The sequence below is a fragment of the Lissotriton vulgaris genome, chromosome 2_1 (assembly GCF_964263255.1).
Source record: "Lissotriton vulgaris chromosome 2_1, aLisVul1.2, whole genome shotgun sequence".
Lineage (NCBI taxonomy): Eukaryota > Metazoa > Chordata > Amphibia > Caudata > Salamandridae > Lissotriton > Lissotriton vulgaris.
This window is the reverse complement of record NC_141687.1, coordinates 657,545,568-657,568,111: the sequence shown is the minus strand read 5'-3', so window position 1 is coordinate 657,568,111 and position 22,544 is coordinate 657,545,568. Positions and strand designations below refer to the sequence as shown.

At 42.8% G+C, this 22,544-nt stretch overlaps 1 protein-coding gene across 3 annotated transcripts in view; it reads right to left on the bottom strand.

The window, feature by feature from the left end:
* Nucleotides 1–22,544, bottom strand: part of DNAJC24 (DnaJ heat shock protein family (Hsp40) member C24) — a 369,076-nt gene that overhangs the window by 322,641 nt on the left and 23,891 nt on the right. Inside the window, exon 3 of one of the 3 annotated variants that reach the window (XM_086955819.1) lies at nt 8,458–8,526. The exons of the other annotated variants lie outside the window; for them this stretch is intronic. The gene's annotated coding sequence lies outside the window, so the exon portion shown is untranslated. The remainder of the gene's footprint in view (nt 1–8,457; nt 8,527–22,544) is intronic. 3 annotated transcript variants of the gene reach the window in all.

The window sequence follows — 22,544 nt, the reverse complement described above, 5'->3', positions numbered from 1 at the left end:
GGTCTTAGAGCGTGCTATCTACTGGCTTTTGCAGACTGGGATGATGTCCAGTGAGAGCTCAATCTTGGTTATTTTTTCTTCGAAGAAGATGGTGAAGTTTTCACACTGGCCCTTGGAGGACTGTAGGGGGGATTCCGGGGACTTGGAGGTTTGTTGCCTGATGATTTTGAACAGTTTGTTGGGCCTGTGTTTTGCGTTGTTCAGGGCGGCGCAAAAGAAGGTGGATTTTTCGCTGCTGATGTGTTTTTTGTATTTCCTTCGGGCTGCTTTGAGTTGTTCGAGTGGAGGGGTTGCTCCTCCATAGGATATCGCATAACACACACATCCTCCATATATACACACACATATACATATATGTATAGTAAAACTTTACTTACCCATAGAAATTTACCTTCACAATATTCTTTTCCTCTATATTTTTGACACAAAAGTCTGTCCCACTGAATTTCTGTTTACAATAGATTGTGCAAAGACCCTGCAGAGAACAGGGGAGCAGCAATAGGGGGTAAGAAGGATCAAGGGAGAATTGGAGGCCTACACAGGTACTTTATAAAACTTGGGGCCCTCCCCAAAAACATGACAACCACTGCAACGGTTAGGTGAGCAATGGAGGAGATGGTTGGTGCGGGTGAAGATGAAGCAACTTGTGGCGGTAGATACTGGAGGGCAGGGGAAAGCAGCACAAAATATGAGAGAGGAAGTAAACCCCTACTCTTAAGGAATGCTTAATGAAAAAGAAAAGAGATCTTTAAATGTGAGCAGTCAGTCAATACAAAGGATGGTAAAGAGGCTATGCTGCTCCAAGGGGAAGGAAAAACACAAGAAGGCAAGCCAACGATTTTCAATATCACCTGCATGAAGCACTAGGTAGTATAATATCTATATATTATCAAGAACTGGTGCTACATTCACTCGCCTAAGATACACGTCTTGGATCTATGAAGAAGCTCTGGTTGCAAAATGCTGTGGCTCCAAGATGTGTACATCAACTTTATTTAGTTCCAGTATGTACTGCTTGCACAACAGCAAGCTATGGCAAAGATACGTTTGACCGTTACCATTTCCCACAGTTCTGAAACTGCATTTAGCATCCGTGGCTAGCACGATCAAAAGCCCCTGAGGGACTGTATTCTTTGCAAGGTAGGATAGCCTGAAGTTACTCTTAGATGCCGAAAATTTAATATTACTGGGGTCTTCAATGAATTTCTAGTCATGTGATCACAAAAGTGGTTATATATAGCCAACTGAAAGTGTGATGACCAGTTTGAATATCATGTACAATATTTGAACATCTTTAATAGACACACGTGTAAGATACTCGTGACACTGGAGAAACTTTTGCTTTGGCTACTGAAGACTGATCACGGTAAGCCAAGTTCATGTCAGTAAATTGCAACAATTTTATGCTGTCAATGTCAAAACGAGCTTTCTATTAGTTTATGCATATGCATGCTGAGGAACTTTGTTATATTAAGTTGATCAAACCAATTTAAATGCTTTAATACCGATGGGGTTGTTAAGAGGGCTACGAGGGGATGGGAAGGAAACCTATCAGACGGGTTTCATTACTAGTGTACCTTTGTGTCAGGCTTGTAGTACTAAAAGTTCGTTTTTATTGTAAAAAAAAAAAAACGTACCTGTTGTATTGCAATGATGTAATGTGTGCATACTAATGCCACAAAACGGTTTTATTTATGTCTGGTTAAATGTAAACAAAAAGTTACGGTATATACGAATTGTGTACCACACTAGGACTCTTCATTTGGCAGCATAACATTTGCACATTCTTTAACATACTGCTCAAATAAAGGACTACATTTTAATGATGCCAGCCAAAATGCTTAAGCTTTTCAAGAAAAACAAGAATAGAAACGTCACATTAACGTCAATATTTTTGGTTTTAGAATGAATCACGGACAAAAGTTACACGATCAGATATGCTATTAGGGTTTATGCACTATAATGCAATTCGCCAACAAAAAGCACATTCATTTCAACCAGTTAATTGACTCACAGATGAGAAGATAATCTGTATGAACAAGAGGTGATAATTTGCAGGTTAAAACGTGTTAAATAGTTGAGAGGAAGTCTATTTAGCTCAATTAAATCATGTAATGACGAGATTTCCAGAGTCTGCAGTGCGAGACATCCTCTCCGAGTTTGCTATACTGATTAGAAAGAGCGGGGGTGCTCAGAGCCTACATGGATGAACTTGAATGCTTGAGACAGGTAAACATGTACCTCAGCGTTTGTGGACCAAAAGAAAGAGTACAAGAATCGGGTGCCGTTTGCCACAACACAGTGAGAAATATATAATATCTTTGATATAATGTTTTGCGTCTTACAATTTTTTATACAGACTGCGTTTTCATCCTTTTCCTGATAGGTCACTGTACTTTGTAACATTTCATGGCTTGAACACGAAGATATTCTCTTTCTATATTTGGTGTTGTTTTTGTATTAGTTTTCATGGATCATCCTGTTTTCCAGCTTTGCATGTGCAAAATATTTCCAACAAATCTAACAATATAGCACTGCCAAAGCCAACAGTTATGGAGTTATATAAGAGCAAGTAATTGATAATATAATTGGTGACTGTGTGTGGTTGTTTGAATGGGTGAGTCAATGAATGTAGGTACTGATCGGTAGGTTAATGTGACTGGGTGAATTCGAGCAGGAATGTCCTGATTACTTAGTAGTAATCTGCGTTACTCCTTCTCCTACTCATCCATGGCATTGCTTATGAAATTAATCCACCTCAAGACAGGAAAAAAAACTTTGGAAAGGATCAGTGCTTAATTTGTTAAATAAATTAGTGGCGGTGCCCAAAGCTCTGCTCAGAAGCCAGTGGCTGCAGGTATTAAATGCTTCACGACGAATACCGCAGCTTTATAGTCTGGAACTCCTTAGTGCTTTATTTCACTCTTGGAGGTTCCTATGCCCTTTATGACAGGTTTTATTTTCTTCCTCCGGTTTTCCTCTTTCTTGCTCTTGGGAAATGTCAGATGAGGAAAAGTAAGAGCAGGTGGTCCCCACTGCCAACTACCGGCTCAGATTAAGCACTAGAAAGAATGCTTTGAGTATTAAACACATCCATCCTGCTGAATTGCATAAAAGAACTGCTTTTCCCATCATCCTCCTGACATACCAAGCCTAAGTCTCATGCTGGACTATTCAAAGAGGGCGAGTGGGTTGTAATGACTTTGGGGAGGACAAGTAGAACTAGAAGTAATGAATTATATTGTTAAGTAATTGGGACATTACCTCTATATGCTTCGTCCCAGTTACTACAAAGAGGAATACCAATACCAATCTGGCCTTCAACACCATAAATAAACCTTTGTAGACAAAGCCAAGTAATACAGCACATAGTTACTTTATTGAAAAGCAACATTTTAATGGAGGAAAATGACAATCCATTCAGCAAATTTGTTCCCATTACACTCCAAATCTCGGAGTAGCAAATGTGAACATTTTAGCAAAAGGCAACCCTGATCATTGGCTCAAGCATGAAATGAACCACAGCTGTGACAGAAATCTTGTTCATAGCAGAATAAAGCTCCAACTAACTGATGGTCATCAAAAAGAAGCTTTCTGCCTCTGCCATCCTACCCCAAAGGTAAAAACAAATTACCCGTTAAACAAGATCTAGACCTGTTCAAGCATATCAAAGAAATCCTTCTGACCTCTAAGATATCCCATAGCAATTCAACTGAGGAGGCAAAAGGAGGAAACATTTGCAATATAATCTGTTCTGCTCTACCCATGCAGAAGCAACTTTTAGAAGGATAATCGGGTCAAGGCACTAAACTATCCCATCTTTTACTTTAAACAAGTGGGAAGTCAGAGAGAAGAGCACCCAATTCTGTGTGCAGAAGGGACTACACTAAAAAAGCCACTTTCATGGCCAGAAACATCAAATATACAGAAGCTAAAGGCCCAAAAATATCAGACTGTAAAGCCTTCCGCACTGTTGGGAAGAGAAAGAACAAGTTACAGGTTAAGACCAAGATAAGTTCTTTAGAAGCCAAGGAACTAACAGCTCTGCCTCACATAGAGTGACCAACGAATTATGAAACACTAATAACTGTCCAGTGAGCCCTCAATGTGGAAGTAGAGGTTAATTCAGCAACAAAGAGAACACATTCTTAAAGCAAGAAACCATTAACGGGTGTTAAAAGAGGACGGATGAAAGAGATAGATGTATGAAAGAAGACTAAAGGTAATTTGTAGTATCTTCCGGTTGTGCTTATAATGTTCCCTGTTACCTGGTTCCTAGCTGCTCAGCCAGTTCGACTGTTCTGTATCGAATGTTGGTGTGATGGACAGGAGTGGAATGCTTGGGTGCCTGGTGTGAGTGTTGACAGTTGGATGATGGGCTGAGCAGCAGGCAGGCTGCTACCATTGTTGTTATTTACTTAATAAATATCTTACGAAGACACTATTCAGCTATGTCTACTTCATCACCTCTACGCATGGAACTTCTTTATTACATAAATGCATTGAATGTTTGAGCTTGTGGAGTGAGGAGAACTTCCTTCATGCATGATGACAGTATGCAGTTAAGCTTCACACATCTGTGGCCAGCGGGTACAGCCCCAGAGCATGCTGAAATGAGATAAGTGTAGAAACATAATTTACAATAAACTACGGATATCCACCTTGGGAAATGTATACCGACGCCTGGCTATTGGGCCCCATTGCACCAAAACTCAAAATATGTTCTTCAAAAAGATTTCACTTCAAACAGTAAATCGGGCAGACATTAGATTTGACACAAGAAGAAACCAAGAAAATGTATTATCTATTTAAGTAGATGATGCACTAAGCTACTTTAACTGGGAATATCAACAAGAACATTAGACAACTGGAACACTTAATGAGACAGAAGTTGAATCAGTGCCTTCATGCAACAACTTATATTCTAAAGTAAGGAGACGACAATGGGATCTTCATATAGCACTTTATGTAAAAAATATGCCAAATACTGGTATAGGATACTCAACAAATGTTTGTTGAACTTGATATTAATGATTAGTGACCAGCTAGCAACTATAGAAAAAATAAATAGTACAGATCCAAAAAGATCTTTAAAAAAAAAAAACGGTGTGGGGCAAAATATTGAAAGACAAGTATTCAAAAAAGAAAGAAAAATAAGGCCATTTAAGAGGGCTAAAACAAACTACACAGAGTTTACACAAGGCTAGGTATGTCAAAACACATTACTAACAAAACAAATAACAATAGCTCAGAAGAAGGTATTCTTACTGAAGAAGAAACTTACAAAAAATTCAAGGAGAAAGCAAATATGAATAGTGATCAAGACCCAGGCACTTAAAAGGATAACTCATTTGTATTGATTACTGCAGCTTTAAACAAAAAACCTGGAACCATAAAAAAGAAATAGTAAACCAGGCACAGAAAAAGAAAGGACAGTAGTACAAAGTCCAGTGAAACCCCAGATCAATATTTTGAGTAAAGAACTATGGGCCAGATGTACAAAGCCCTTAGCAATTTGCAAACCTTGTGATTCACTACATCACAGATTTGTGAACACAAAAGGGATTTTTGTATGTACTAAAGACATTTTGCGAGTTGAACAATCTTTTAGGACTTATGGCTTGCAACTGCAAATGCGGTCGCAAACCATTGCTCAGTAACCTAAACCTCAAATGACTTCCACCAATTCCCACTAGAACGCCTTTCTCTTTGTGAATGGTATTAGCAGCCTCAGTTGGGAGTGGGCACTGGTTCATTTAAGGATCACAAGTTGCTTTACACAGCACTGGTTCATTTAAGGATAACAAGTTGCATTGCACAAAAAAGTGTCTTGCTTCATAATGCAAATACAGGGGCAGTGGTCTGCAGTTCCTTGGAGGCCACCATCCCTTTGATTTTAGCCAAACACAGGGGGCCACAAATAGTGATCAGACTCTTTAATATTCATTAGATAGGTCATTCTGCAACCCATTTACAGGCTATTTTGCGATGCACCCTCATTGACCAAGTTGGTGTGTAATTTGAAAAATCCTTTTGTGACCAATCTTGATACAATTGGGCCTAAATCATTTCCAATATAAATTCTAGAATAATGACCAAAGTGAAATCCAATACCAATCTCCTAGAAGCAGACATAGCACTATTTTGTTTCATGCAGTCTCAGATTGAAACATATTTTAACAATGTAGTAGTACATACTGAAATTGGAAATAACACAATATATGGAATTCAGGACTGAAAACACCAGCATGGCCACTGTAATCCACAGTGATTGGACAACTTGAAAGGATTGGGTTTAGTGAAGTAAGAATCTTGAATTTCTGTGAAACCACAGACCTGACAATCTAACAAATAAGGAAGAGTGTGGCTGAACCTAGCAAATAACAGGGAAATTACTGAAAATGGTTGACTGGGGATCACTGAAATTGAAGGGGAAAAAACAAGGTATATAGAATTCAGGACTGAATATACTAGCATGGCCACAAAGATTGGACAACTTGGAATGACTGGTTTTAGTGAAATAAGAATGTAGGTTTTATGGCAAGACCCGGAGTCTAACATTTTGCAACATCCTTTATTGCAAACACTCCAGCAGCTCCTTTAAAGAATACAGAACTTTAGAACTAAATAAAACCACAGAACACCGGACACACAGCCTTCTTTTTTTGCTGCTGCTCCTGCAGATAAGTAACTGTGTTGAGAGTGTGAGGAAATCAATGAGGAATTGTATGGAATGTATTACTTTTCTTCAAAATTAGTCATTTGTAAATCTGGTTGTAAAGTTGTTGAGTGAAAGGTTTTGTTTGGAAGAGGTTTGTTATTTTTGGTGATATTTTCATACAGGAAAGCTTTGAGTCATTTTATTAGTGTGCGACTGCAGCGTATAGTTTTTGACCGGGACGCAGTTGCACGGAAAATCATTTTATTTGTTTACTTACATAGAGGCCAGGGCCATTGGTTTGTCGGTTTACTTTAATGGCCTCCGCAAGCAACAGGCTCTCGAGGTCGGCTGCATGAGAAGAGGTGCGTGCCAGGTCAATGCAGCCTTGGCTTTGTCTCTTAGGTCACGTGAAGGGACTGCCTCTGCCATTACATGCTTATGCGTTCCTGAGCCACCGCAGCAGTTCTTTCCTTGACTCCTGATCCAGGGATGTGGAATTCCTATAGCCAGACGCCGGGGACATATTGTTTGGGGTCAGGGGCAACAAGTGTACAATTGTATTTTGTCCTTGGGACGCGTAGGTCCAACCCCCTACCGCACAAACCATTTGGCTGCTGGTTTACAGTACCACATTATGGAACAGGGAAAGACATTGCCAGCAGTTAAGGTACTATTTCTGTCCATTTGTTAACGCTGTTCAAACTTGTATTTTTATTTTTATTAATGCAAAGCTTTATTATTAGATGAGCGATCTAAGTACATGTTGTAAGCCCAGACTGTAATACTGACAGTGGGTCCAGTATGAAAATTTGTATACAGGTTTTCAATATTTAGCAATATGAGGCTATGCTTACTGCTCCCAGAATGCTCTCTGATTAGATGCAAATATATGCAGAAGCTTAAAAGCGAGATGGATTATTCTTTGTTTTAAAAAACAAATGTTCAAAAAAAAAAAAAAGGAGCAAAACATTTCACTAAACTACTGTAACAGTTTAGGTACTGTTTTCTTGCAGCATCATTTAGTCAAATGTGTTGATGTATGCTAGCATTTCCCCAAAATATTCATAATGGAAAAATCAGTGTAACCAGTTTTATTAGGATTATGGGAAACCAAAATATACTAGCATTGGTAAAGCCAATAGGTCTGAAATTGTCGGTCAGCCTTTTGGTTTTGTCAATGCGCAACTTGTTTTGGATTGTTTTTTGTAAAACCTTGTTGGTGTTGGAGTTGCCGGGCCCTCATCATTATTAGAAACATTGGCAAAAGCAAAAATTGTTTTGATCTCAAAAAGCACACATTGCCACAGTAGTTACTGGTACTGAACAGAAAGACTGTGTTGGTTATGCTCCTTGTGAAAGAACAGAATGCTGTCACTCACAGTGAAGCTAGCCGACAGACAGAGACAACATTTTAATAAACACAAAATGTCATGGTTAACACCAGACCTAATTAGGAGCCCAATTATTAAATTAAGGCTCAAAAGTGCACTCACGTCCTTGAAATAAGTGCAGCTAATCGACTTTCGTGAATTCACAATACTTTACATAAGTGGGACAAGTAATAGTACTCCTAGAAAAGATTTGTGAACTGCATTTTTGCATGAGCACATATGCAGGTGTAGATTTGCTCATGGGAAAATCTGGGTGTTTGCAAATTCACATTACCTCCAACCACTTTTTTCCTTACCCTGGATGAGAAAAGATTAGAGAAATGTTTGTGAAAACGCTTAAAAGATGCTAGTTAGTACGTTTGCATAGATTCAAAAGGGCACTCCAACCCTAGAACTGATGCTTACCTTCAGCGCCAGTATGTAGATCTGGGTGTTTGCAAATTCACATTACCTCCAACCACTTTTTTCCTTACCCTGGATGAGAAAAGATTAGAGAAATGTTTGTGAAAACGCTTAAAAGATGCTAGTTAGTACGTTTGCATAGATTCAAAAGGGCACTCCAACCCTAGAACTGATGCTTACCTTCAGCGCCAGTATGTAGATCTGCGGAAACGTGGCAAAATAAGGGCATTGCTAGTATTCAAAACCTACTATGGAAGGAGCCCTGGCATAATCAGAGAGGCTATTTTGGAGCCCTTATATAATGAGATTGCTTCCATAATTTGTTACTGCATTACATGGCACAAAAGAGACAAGTAGATTTTGTACAGGACAAGTAGATTTATGAAGCAACTTGCCCCATGGACAAGTAGATATTTTATTAAATTCCACACCCCTGTGATCGAAGGACAACATTTGGGAATATGTCTGATTGGTTCGAAAGCTTTTCGCTTTGAGTCTTTGGGGGGCCCAGCAGTAAAACGGGCCAGGGAATATTGCCTGGATCGTAGAAGACAACAGGCCCAGAATCTGTGCCAAAACCACTAGGGGAAATTCCCTTTTCCTTAGCTTCATACTTAGCTCCCTGCATAGCTTCCTTAGTTATTCCCCAGCTAACTTCAATTATGCCGGAACTCTGATACCACAAAGCCTAAAAACTGTGTTTCCTGACTTGGAACCAGGCAAGACTTTTTTTGGTTTCCTACAAAGCCCAGTTGAGTAGTTAGATCAGTATGATAGGAGACCAGCTCCCTGGACTGACCCATTATTAAAATATTGTCTAGGTAAATAATTATATTCAAACAACAGTGGTCCCATCTCAAGGGAATACATGAGGAATGAATATAGACACAATCTTAGCTATATTGAATTATAGACTTGTCCAGCCGGACAGTGGTTTAATATTTTTACTTCTGAAAGGTAGAACAGAATATTTTACAACAGTACACAATGTGGGGCACAAGCCTGTACCGAACTTACACATGTGCAACTGACACACACTAATGACGAAGAAACAAGAAGGCTTGTAGGCACAAGCGTGAGGTTCGAAGTACTAGAGTTTACACAATGTCATAGTACGTCATAACATAGTCTACACCTTTACAACAATTTATAACAGTGCAATTTCGTATAAGGTGTCATTTGAGTCGACGTCTTTTCGATCTGTTAACTAGATACACAGATCATAATCAGGACATAATTCTTATGCCTAATATTAGAAGCCTCTGATGCCGAGAACCGATTAGATGCGGCTCGGAGTCATTAGTGCATAATGGCACTTGGGGGCTGCCTGTCGGCGTGGTAGCCGGGGGCAGGGCAGGGCAAAAGCAGCGTCTCAATCGTGGCATCCGCTGCTTTTGCCCTGCGCCCTGCTACCACGCCAAGGAGGTAGTCTGGAAATGCTCAAGCTGATTGCCTAATCCAGTATTTAATTTCAAGAAGATATTTAAATACTTTAAAAATTACACTATAACTAAACACTACACTCATAACACAGGCAACACACAAATTAGTGTCCTGAGCCCTAAATTTGGATGGTGCCTCCACCTGTTGCTTTCTCCTGGTACCTCTTCAGACTTAGGTGGTCCCCCTGGTCCTCACCCCAGGGTCAAAGTAACACCATGATTAGGGTCAAGTGCAGGCCACCTCTTTTTTTAGTAAAGTGTGTTCAGTCTTTAACAGTTCCATTTACAGTCTCCCACAGGGTGATGCTTGTATGCTCAGTACATGTTGGATTTGGTGCAATCGGGCTGCGGTCCAACTTCAGCTCCTTGCTACTTCTCTCTTGCTTCTGGAGTACTGCAAATAGGTACCTCTGCCAGGTTTTCATCTGTGGCTGCAGGCACCCTCCTAGCAGACTTGTCTTCGATGAAATTGCTGCTTCATGTCTCTGAAAGCTATGTCACACATACAGGACAGTGGTCACCAAAGAAGTATTGATTACACACGGAACAGGCGGGCAGGTGCTGTGCGATTAGTGTGACCCTGCTCCAGCCGATCTCATCTCAGCCACGCACACGCCAGTCTTCAAGAGTGGTGCGGCCATGCATAGGCCAATCTCAGTTGGGCAACACTGCCACTCATGCCACTTCTCTCGGGCAAGGTGGTTTGATTCATGCCGTGACTTCTGGCACTGTGCTAAGGTCAATCTGTGATTTTGTCTGTTTAAAATGGCAAGGTATATACCAATATACTACTGGCCTAAGGGTGGCACATTCCTCACTGGCTTGAATCACAATCCAGAATGGACTTCAGCTATCTTTTGGTTGCGTTTTATGGTTCCCACTATGAGCCATGGGTAGAGAGTCTGTTACCCTCTACACTGGGGTAAAAAGAACACTCTCTCCAGACCTCCTTTTCTGGCAGACCGCACCTACCCAGGGACCATGCTGCAGCTTGCTCCTCCTGGAAAGTCTCTCCTCCTGAAGGTTTAGCAAGTTCGTTCCTCTGATCAGCCGGAAGACTGGCTTCTCAGTGCTTCATTTCAGATGAACAGCTTTACTTGCCAGGGGTAGACTCAGGTGGTGTCCCTTTACCTCTGAAAAGCTGGCTGTCAGTTAGGCGCCAGCAGTTCTAGGAGTAGTCTTTGGAGCACTCCCTTATTTGGTTATAGAGAACTTGGAACTGGATAAGCAGAGCGGTGGAACCCACTTTTATACAGTCAAAGCAGACAAGAGATGAATAGCCACCGTCCGTGCTTTCAGCAGCGGATTGGGGTGGTTCTCTTTCCACATGTCTTTAATGCTGGATTCCATGTACAGTCTTTATGTACAGTGATGCTTCTCACATCAGCATTGACCAAGGCCTGGGGAATCTACACCAGAGTTACTAAGAGTTGTGAGGTTTCTGCAGCAGACTCATCAGCCAACTGAAAACTGTAATCAGGGAAAGACAAAAAGTTGTGCTTTCTCTTATAGAGTTCCCTTCACGCTGCAAAACAGTTTGCAGCCCCACCTTTCGTGAGCATCATCCAAAAAGCTTCAGGAAGACTAATCAGCATCCACTGCTCAGTAAAAGTTCCAACTGAATTTCTAAAGGAATTTGAATTTAATTTGAATTTAAAATTATTTATATAGCGCACGTTCACCAGCGGTTTCATGGCGTTGCAACTTGCCGATAACAGGGCAGAAATGGCAAAAACTAAACTAGAGGAATACGAGCTGCAGGAGGACTAATTGAAGACTTTGGTGAACAAATGAGCTTTGAGCTGTTTCCTGAATTGCAGATAGTGAATTGAGGCTCTGAGCTCTGGAGGCAGGGAGTTCCAAAAGAGTGGGGCAAGGGTCGCAAATTTCGATCCTCCCCATTTCTTCCTCCGGAACCGCTGGACTGTGAGAAGGGATTGGGTGGATGAACGTAGTTCCCTGGTAGGAACATAGGGAATGATCTCAGAAGAGATAAAAGCCGGTGCCGTGCCCAGTCGTGCTTGGAAGGTGATGGAGGCAAGCTTGAACTGGACACGTTCGCGGACTGGGAGCCAATGCAGAGATTGGAGGAGGGGGGTGACATGGTGGGACTTTGCCAATTTAAACACCAGGCGCGCCGCTTGGTTCTGAATCTGCTGCAACCGCCTTAGACTATATGCAGGTATACTTGCATATAGGGCGTTGCCGTAATCCAGGCGGGAGATGACCATTGCCAGGGTAATCAATTTCAAAGCGTCAAAAGAAAAGAAACGGGACACCTTGCGTATAGTGCGCAGTGAAAGAAAGGAAGAGGACACCACAGAACTAACCTGGGAGTGAAGGGTGAGCTGGGAATTGAGTTTGATGCCTAATGTTTTTACTGAGGTAGAGGGGACAGGTGGAGAGCCTAGGTAAGGGGGCCAAAACAAAGAAGACCAGGGACTGGATGAACCACCCGTCAACACCAGCTCAGTCTTGTCTGGGTTGAGTTTCAGATGGTTGTGGTTCATCCAGTCTCGGATGTGAATCATAGTAGATTGAAAATTAGAGACAGAAGAAGGGGAAGAAGACAGCTTAAAGACAAGTTGGAGGTCGTCCGCATAATTATATACGGTGACCTTCATCTGCTGCAGTGAGAAAATAAGAGGGGCGATGTAAAGGTTAAACAAAAGGGGTGAAAGGGAGGAACCTTGGGGGACCCCGCACTGAACTTTCCGGAAGTCCGCAGAAAAGTCACCCAGGCGAACCGCCTGGGTGCGGTCCCTCAGGAAGGAGGACAACCATACCAGGGCGGTACCCCCGATCCCCGCCGCCTTGACACGGGAAAGTAAGATGGTGTGATCAACCGTGTCAAAGGCGGCTGAGAGATCGAGGAGGACCAGGGCCTGGGTCTGGTTGGTATCCATTCCCTCCCTGAGGTTGTCAAGGACCGAAAGTACTACGGACTCCGTAGAGTGAGCGGGGCGGAAACCGGCCTGGCGGGGGGCTAAGACCCCATGCGTCTCCACAAAAGAGCTCAAAGTGCAGGCGACATGGCGCTCGAGCACTTTAGCCAAAAGTCTCCTCTTCCCTTGCTTCAGTTTTTAGGTCTCTGCATCCAGCTTTATCAGAAATACACTTACAATGTCTGGGAAAACATCCTGTGCAAAATGCCAGGCCAATGGTACCCAAAATGGAAGCCACAAGCTTCCATTTCTCCGATTCATGGAAGTCACAAGATTCTATCACTCAGAGTCATGCAGAAGCCACAAAAAAAGTTCATACACTTTAACCCAAACCCTCATCTCTGATAAAGGAAAAACCAGGAGCATGGTGGGAATGACAGCCTTTCAAGATTCCTAGCTAGTGATGGGCAAATGTGTATTTACAGCATTCTTTCCGGAATTATTTTCCTGTCATGATGTGGGATTCATCTAATGTGTAATGATTGGGATGAGTTTGAAGGATTTAGATATGCTTCATTTGTCTATTGTTAAGATATTGATCACTTTATCATTAAAATATAGAAGGTTCTTTTTTAAAAGCACTATATATATTTATCTGTGACCATGCGTTCTACAAATAAACATGTTATGTTAGAAATATAATGGTCAGCATTGCACATCCTGGCATGAAAAGACCTGGGAAAGACAACAGAAGCACTGAAGAGGTGCTGTAAACCCATCTTCATGCATACACTTAAAAGTATTCACCCTTGAATTGGTCTCCCTCCTCCTCCTGGGATATCAGATGGGGGTTCCAGAAACATATCTAATGTAATGTCCAATGTAATGTCATTGCCCCCTACAAATGAAGATAAAACACTGATTGTAAATGATGGCTTAAATACCTCAGAAAAGGTGTGTTGTTAGCTGTGGGAAATTAGAAAATTCAAGAGGTGCATTGTCCTTTTAAGTGGCTTTTTTTAAATCTGTCCGGGGGAGGGGGTGCATGTTGCAGTAGAGTTTGGAGAAACACACAAAAACTGGGCAGGCTATACAGAATTGGACATTCAGACACACACATGCTACAGCACACAAAGATGTACTGAACTCAGGTTTCAAAGAGCAGGTAATGTGAACAAGTGAGAAGTGTAAGACATATGTGATACGCATGATGGCAGTAATGTAAGTGATACAAGAAGCATGAGTTATGCAAGAGATACGAGTGATGTAAAAGATTTGCAATATGAAAGTGGTGTTAGGTGTGAATGATGTAAGCAGGATGAGCAGAATGAGAGGTGTGTGTAATGTGAGCAGTGTCAATGTTGTAAATGACGTGTGTATGAATGGGCCAATACAATGTAACTTTGTTATACTGCTTGAGTTTTGTTGTTTAGGGATGCCACTAAAATATGTTATTCTTTCTTTTGCTTTTTTCAGTTTTGTTAGAAGCAAGTTTTAGGTCTTGTTGAATTATTGTATATAAACTGTAGAGAATCAGGGAATATCAAAACCATATTTGATATTTTGACTGCGTTAGATTCTTTCACTGATAGGTAAAATGGCTGGTTTCATAAGAATCTTCCCTAATATGCATCATCACATTTACCCACAGAGAATTTCCTCCGTAGTTTCAAAAGTGCTGCTTCATTTTTTAACACTTCAATAAGCGCCCAGCTCAACGCAAATGTTGCAGAACCTGCCCTGAGAATCACGATCTTCAAGTATACTAGTATTGGCTTGGAAAGCTATATCAGTAGCCAGAGTTTACAAATTGTGTACTGGCTGTTTTGGCGTTGCCCGTGTCAAGTGCCAATGTTGAGAGGGCCTTTTCACAGAAGTTTATGTGGGAAGGAAAGCGCGAGTGCACATGACCAAAGACTCACTGAAGAAGTATTGTATGGTGTACTACAATAAGTTTAATTTTCAAAAATCTATTTGGACCTCATATACACTTTACGTACTCTGTCTATATACCATGTACTATCAGTGCAGAAAGCAAGCAATTATAAAAGCAAAACATTCCATGAACACCGGAAAAACACTGTTTCTGTTTTTAATGGCACGAAAATATGTAACCACTGAGAATCGCTGTGTTTTTTAAAGGTATTGAAATCACTTGAAAACACTGAAAAAAAACACTAGAATTTACCAAAAACAGACACTGAAAACATGAAAGCCTAAACATGAGTGATACTACTGACTGGTGTCGGTGGCAATAATGGGAAGATTGATACAAGTACTTCGAATGTTTGGAGTGAAAGGAGCAATATGAACGGTATGAGTTATATGAGAGATGAAAGCGAGGTGTTAAATATAAGTAACACAATAGTGCTTTATGATGTGATGTATATCAGCATAATTATGAGAGTGGTGAGTTGCTAAAGTACTAGCCTAACTGTGTGCATGTAAAATATCCTAAATATTTAGCAGGACGTCTTGAGCTCTAATTTACAAAGCCCTTTCAGCTGTAAACATATATTGTATGGCTGAAAATTGTGACATTTCAGCCTGTAAGTAATTCATATGATTTCTGCAGGGATAATACTGTACTATTTTATGCCACAAGTGCACAAGTATTCACTTTAGTGACCCCCAGGTAGATCAAGATATGGTTTCCCTTGAAAGTTTTTGAATGCTCACGATCTGTTCCGATTTTTGGCCACCCTAGAAATAGTTGGGGTTCTACACCAACAAAGGGCAGGAGTAACATCTTGTCTTGGGTGAGAAGGGGTATAGATCCCCATCTAAATTGGTACAGGTGGAGGGAACAGACTTTCTCCATCGGGGTAAAATGTTTTCTCTGTAGAGGAAAAAGCATTAAAGAAGCAAAATGTGAAACTGCACAGTGGGCTACATTTTCCCAGTGTTTACCAGTATAGTATGTCCAATTCTGCACTGGTAAAAGAGGCACATGGTAAATATATCACATGACATTCCCAGTAGTACAACCGGAAACCAGTGCCTAGAGCAGCTTTCCAACTATCCCACTAGGGACTATTTTAGAAATAAAGAACTGAGGTACTATTCAACGTATTACTTCTTCCAAGATTAGCTTCTTTATATAAGACTTCAAAACTCACAAGTTGGTTAATTTTTGTTTCAATTTATTATTGTAGGAAATCCACCTTTTCTGTGTGTAGGGTTGGTTGAGGGAACTTTTATCTCATTGGTTAGGGCGTACCGAAGAATCATTCTCACCTACTAACTAATGCCAGGCATAAATGTAGCATCTCCAAGTACCGACTTCAGAACTCTTCGGTTCTGATGAAGAACAGAAGATGACTGAACCTGATGTCTGTGACCTGAGAGGAGCTCTAAGGACTGGACCTGCTCCCTCTTGTACTCAGGAAAAAAAGTGGATTCCATGGGTTATAAGATCGACCTGCTGTTCAATTCCATGGGCCATAAGATTGAGCTCCAGTTGAGGGCGTGGCCAAGTCAGCCATGATTCAACCATCCGCAATGGTGGGGCCGTACAAGAGGGAAGAACAGCAGTAGAAAGCTCCCTGACTCAGACCGTGACCAGACCGCAGGCCAGGATCTGAACCATAGGGGGAGTGAAGGAGGGCAGTGAGTAGGAGCCTGGGCTCAACATGGCAGCACCCGACGAGTAATAGCAGCCGCGACAGAGGAGGCGAAGATCCGAGGCAACCGGCTGGAGTGGACACAGAAGCAGATGTGGATACTCCCTGAAGCAATAAGCACAATACTGCACCAGACCGGAGAACCCTAGAAAAGGTACAAGCAGCCCCCACCCAGAACAGGACCCACGGACCGGGCCAGACGATGCCCCGGAAGGAGAGTACGCAGCCACCGCAACCGAGTGGCTGCGCAAAAGGACAGAGACTAGCTGAGATGTGAAGCAGCACAGTGAAGAGCAGCAGGAAACCCATAGAAACCAAACTGCGGTTGCGCCTCCCATCCATGACACACATTGCCACTCACCTGCATGACCAGGCTGTGCCAGGGCAGAGGACCAGGACGGTAGGGTAATGAGCCCGCATCTCTGGACCACGCGGGAGGCAGCGGACAATTGGGCTTGTGGAGGCAGCAAACATAGCCACAACTGAGGTGAGCCCAAGTCCCCAAGGATCGGCACAGGAGTTTGGGCTCACAGGGGGACGAGTGAAGAGGGGCGAAGCCAGGGCACACATGATAAAGACTCCCCCCCAGAAGATAGGATATAACCAGCAGGGGGATAACACCTAGGGCCTGAACTGTGATGGAGCGAGGCTGTGATAAAACATTTTGTATACCCCTCGTGAAGTTAATTTCTCATAACTATAATATGTATTAATCGAGTAGATTTGGAACTAACCAACAGAAGAAGAAAGCACACAGAAAAGTACACGTGGGATACTAATTTGCTTGTGTTGCAAATCGTAATACATTAATCATGTAAATTCATCATACTAACATAGTGCAATAACGCTTCTAATTTAACAAAGCTATGCATGTATGCTTATTATAAGTATTTATGTGGCAAAAACGAAGGAGAATGGTAAGAAAACAATGCCTCTTTATAGCTTAAGGCTAGGTAAACAATAACAGGGTAAACTTAGAATGGTGGGAGGTAAACGGAAGGGCTTTACTTCGAAATCTAACGTTTAATTGTGTTTGTTTCTATAATAGTTCCCATCATGGCCCATGCGGCCTAATAAAATATGGAGGGTTTGCGAGACTCCGAGAAAGTGTAATTCTACGCATGTGCGACTGTACTCGAGAGATGTACGAGCAATCTGTGCCTGGGTTACTGATGCCAAGGTCAGCGTGGCCTGAGAAGCAGAATGGTGTCAAAATGGAATGCTGGAGTTGTGAGCCTGAGAAAGTTGACCGAAGGGTTGACATAAGGACAGAAATGAAATGTTGCTAACATGAACAATTATGACCGTATGAGAATTATGGAATTGACTTTGCAAAATTCAGACAATGAGGAGATGAGGTGATCTTCACCACCCCTCGAATGGACCAATGAGGAAAGAGTGTGGACCCTAAAGTTTCAAATTTTAGTGAGCTAGTTAGGGAAAAAGGGTATAAAAAAAGGCTGTTTGAAAGGGAGAAAAAAGCTAGCTTTTTAATTATTTTCGCACCACAACACTGTCGGACTGATCGATTTTCTGGGTGCGAAGACTTTGAAATTTTTCTTAACTTTAACTTTTGATGGGGACGGAATCCTGATGGGAGGTGAACATGGAGGAAGATAGAGATGCTGTTTTGGGGAACCAGGGGGCATATTATCAAGGGGGGTTATCTCCGCTTTTTTGGCTTTAAAAGCCAAGAAAGCGGAGATAAAATTATCTCCCTATTACCTAGCTGTCGCTAACACCAGTTAGCGACAGCTAGTAGGAGATAGCGACCATCTTGGGCCCCACTTTGCATGTCAGTGATATTTATCACTAATGACATGCAAAGTGGGCGTGCCAAGATGTTAGCGACTGAAAACAGTCGCTAACATCGCTATCTCATATTACCAACTTTTGGAGATATTCGCGTTAAGCGCGAATATCTCCAAAAGCTAACACCTGCCCTGAGCAGTTCTTAGCCATGTTATCCAATGGGAGGTGGATAACATGGCTAAGAGCATTAGCTCGGTAATGCATGAATATCGCTGACTTTTCAGCGATATTCATGCATTGCGGCGATTTTTATCGCATTTGAGATAAACCTTGGTAATACCAAGGTTTATTTGCGGTAAAAATCGCCGCAGCTCAGCAGTAAATTTTTGTCTCTAACCAAGCAATAGCGTTAATTATCGCTATTGCTTGGTAATATGCCCCTTTGTCGTTTAATCCTGTTCTTTCCTCTATGACCAAGAAGATGGGTAATATGTCTTTGAATTTTCTCATTTCTGAACTATTTTGTTAATAAAAGTAAATTAATTGAACTTATTTTATCCTTTTACGTGAAGCGATCAGAGAAATGCTTAAACAAATTTTTCTGAATAAGGATTAAAATTCTAAGCGAAAGGTCATGCTAGAAGACTTAAAGAGAAATAAAAATGTAATAAATGGAGAATTAAGCGGGTCTTGTTGTCCATAACTAAATTTTACTAGCTGATCATTGGTCAAAACAGTGGGGTGCCTTAAATGCGGTTTATGAGATTTAAATACCATGGTGAAATCAAGGAACTGCATATGTATAGAATGTATAGAATTTAAACTAATAGATGAAGTAGGGTACTGCGCTATCCTGCAGCTCGTCCTCTGGTTTTCGCTGATCACAGGAGCAGTGTGATTTGTGTGAATGAGTGACTTGCGGTGCTATGGGCCCCACAGACGAGTGAAGTGTGATAGCTCCTGAGTATTCAGCAATGGTTTTGAGGGTTGTTTGAGAGCAGCGCTGGATCAACAGTCATCGCCGGCCCCTGTGCCTGGCCCCCCCACCTCCATGAGGGGATCCAGACACACAGGCGATCCCACAACAAGTTTCTTGCACATCAGAAACAGAGTACAGAAGACATAGATCCTACTAACCCCACACACCAAACGTCTCATATGTGAGTCACAACCCGCCCCCCGCGGAGCACAGCAAATCGCAAGGAGTCCAAGAAGGGGCCACATGAAATGGGAATTCCACCCCCAAATAAAGATACTGCAATTGATGTATGCCGGGGGGAGGGTGGCTCCGCGCTGGAATGCAGTTTACTGCAGGAGGACACCACAACTCACGATCTCACACGAGCAAGCAAATTTCCTGGACCTAACAACGCCTGTCCCTTATAACCCTGATCAAAGGCATAACGAAAAGGGGAAAAACCTGCTGAATTCAACAATAACAACCGATGGGTGATCTCGCTCTCCTAGAACGCAGAGGCAACGAGGCAAGAGACCCGCCCTGATGAAAGGGTTGCACCCATTGTCACAGGCAGGTACAAATACACACAAGTCCTCCACGCCCACTCTCTCGCAAACCATGGGGAGACTGCGCTTGAATACGGGGCCACAGACTGCGCCTTTGTCCCATCACCCTCCCCCTACCGCCAATGATCAGCACACAGATATGGAGGTCTCAACCGCCCTCTCTATGTCTGACAAACTAGATAGGGTGCGGCCTCTCTTGAACACTCCAGGGTCACCATGAAAGACAGATTTGGTGCAGTGTCCACAAACCTTAATCTCCTGAGAGGCGACCACGGAAAGCTGGCATACAAGGTTGCAGATGGGGAAAAAATCTTCTCTGCCCTGCTACCCCTAGCAAAGACAAAGCAAGAGGCCCTGCAGGAGCTCCGGAGCCAGGTCACGCAGTTGGACCTTAATCTCCTGAGAAACAACCACAGAAGACTAGTATACAAGGTCGCAGATGGGGAAAAAAAAACCTCACAACCCCGGAACCCCTAGCAAAGATGCCACCAGGTAACATGGTCCTATTTGAGTGGAGGACAAACAGGTTATGCTCCCCCCCCCCGACTATTCCTGGTGGTACAAGATCAGCGGGCATCCTTCCTGGAGATAAAGCATCTCCTCTGCCAGGGGGAGTTGCAATACTCCCTACTGTTCCTGGCAAGCCTCAAGATAATACCTGAGGGGGTCACCACTTTCTTCACAGACCCGACTGAGGCCTTCAACTGGCTGGAACTTAGCAACCCAGACCAATCATGTACAGAGCCAGAGCAAAAGGCACGAGTACAGGAACCTCAGAGCAGGCGTCCCCAGGGAAAGAAAGTCCAGTGACGCCCGAGACCGCAGCCCAGTGGCCCAATCACAAGATCCTCCAACCAGGAGAAAATACTCACAGAACGCAGGAGGTCCCTGCAGGCGGCAGCAGACCTGGGTCCGGCCTCCCTTACCTTGGACGGTGGGAGAGGTCTTCACATCTTCACATCTGAAGAAGACCCTAGTGACACAGCACCTCCCGAGCAGACTCAGTAACCCCACCACAGGTGACTCCTCAAACTGCGGACACACTTATCTGAAGGACAACTACAACCAATTTCCCTATCGTGCCCTCTTCTAACCTCAAGTCAACCTAGATAACTATGGCACACAACAAGAAAGATAGAAACACAGCCCCTCCGGGCACTTGGCCCCACCAGACCCTCATGGGCCTTCTACAACACGTGAGGTACATATACAGGTCGCCCCCACAATACACTAGTGCAAACGCACCATGTTAAGTTTGGGCGTGTCGACCGTTGCGGTAGGTCCCCAGTATTGGGACTGCATCCCACCGCAGTTCTTATTCCTTCTCTCTGACACCCTGACCCTTATCACAAAGTGGGCTGGAATCATTGATCATAACAGGCTACATATAGAGTACAGGCAAAATCCATTTAGCAATACCTATAGAGTTCCCATCCCCCCCATCACCACTAAGATCCCCTCATGAGTCCCACAGCAGATATTAATATCCTTACCCTAAATGTTCGAGGAATGCACACAGCGCAAGAACACCATGCTGTCTATTCCTACATTAAGCGCCAACAAGCACAGGAGGCATTACTCCAAGAAACACATTTACCACAGGAGAACTAGATAGACTGCGCAGGCACTGGCGGGGTACCTTTTGCGCCACTGCCCGAGAAGTGCTAATCTGGCTCCAGACCGGAGTCCCGTTTCAGGAAACCCGCAGGGAAATAGATGCGCTGGGGAGGTATGCACTTATAGAAGGACTCTTAGATGGCCAACCGATATAAATAGGCAGCATTTACAGACCAAACACCGAGCAAAGGAAATTCTGGGATTACCTGTTGAGCGTCCTAAATAAATACATCGTAAATCATACGTTCTTATATAGCGCCTTTCACCGTAAGGTCTCAAGGCGCCTCTATCTTTGAGATCTTGATTCCTGGTTTCATAGTGTTGTTCCCCTGTCCCACGGTACCTCTTGGCCCTGATGAAGGTGTGGCCTGACCTGGCCGCTTCACTGAAACGCGCGTAGGCGTCTATGGTGTTGATGACTGTGATCCTTAGTCATCTTTTGGATCGGCCCCTCTTTACCTACAGATAATGCTTTCCTATATTTAAAGTGTATTTCCATCTGACCTTCTATTCAGGCATTTGTGTACCATGATCTGTTTTTTAGAGTTACAAAGTATGAATGATGTTGCATGATTGTGTCTTGAGTGAAGATTGATGAGGTATGAGTGGTTCTGTGTGGGACTTCATATTGAGTTATGAATTTTTTATGAATTGTTATTTTGTTTGATATAAGTGTTAAATATGTTTACCAAAGACTAAATTAATCTACCACGGTGTGAACTTAAAAAGATAAAAAAGAAAATAAATAAATAAATAGAAAAACGGACTCTATTCTAATGTTGTGATTGCATCTCTTGGCATCGCGCTCCGGTCCATTAAGGTAATTAAATTTTTAGGACCCTAGTATAGGGCCCCTTTATTCACGGCAGGGTCTCTCCTCTTTTGTACTGGTATTTTCCCCCCTACCTGCCTCCTATTTTGTATCCCCGGGGAACCCCCTTCTTTTTGTAGTAATCCCCAAGGTGAAAGCCAGGCATCCCATCGCGGTGGGGCCGTAGTGGAGATTAAGCAAGCTATTGCCCAGAGTTGCAGAGTGTGAACCCATGATTCGAGAGGGCACCGAGGCGAGAATTATCGAGTCCGTGGACATTTTTTTTTAGCTCAAGACCCTGCCGCGTCGGGAATTGAACCCTGGTCCCGGGTCGGACCTCTGCGTCCAGGTCTGCCTCCTCTAACCGGTGAGCTACACTTCTCCTAGCCCAGTACACCACATTGCCATGGATCCGTGGATCCTGAGCGGGGATTAC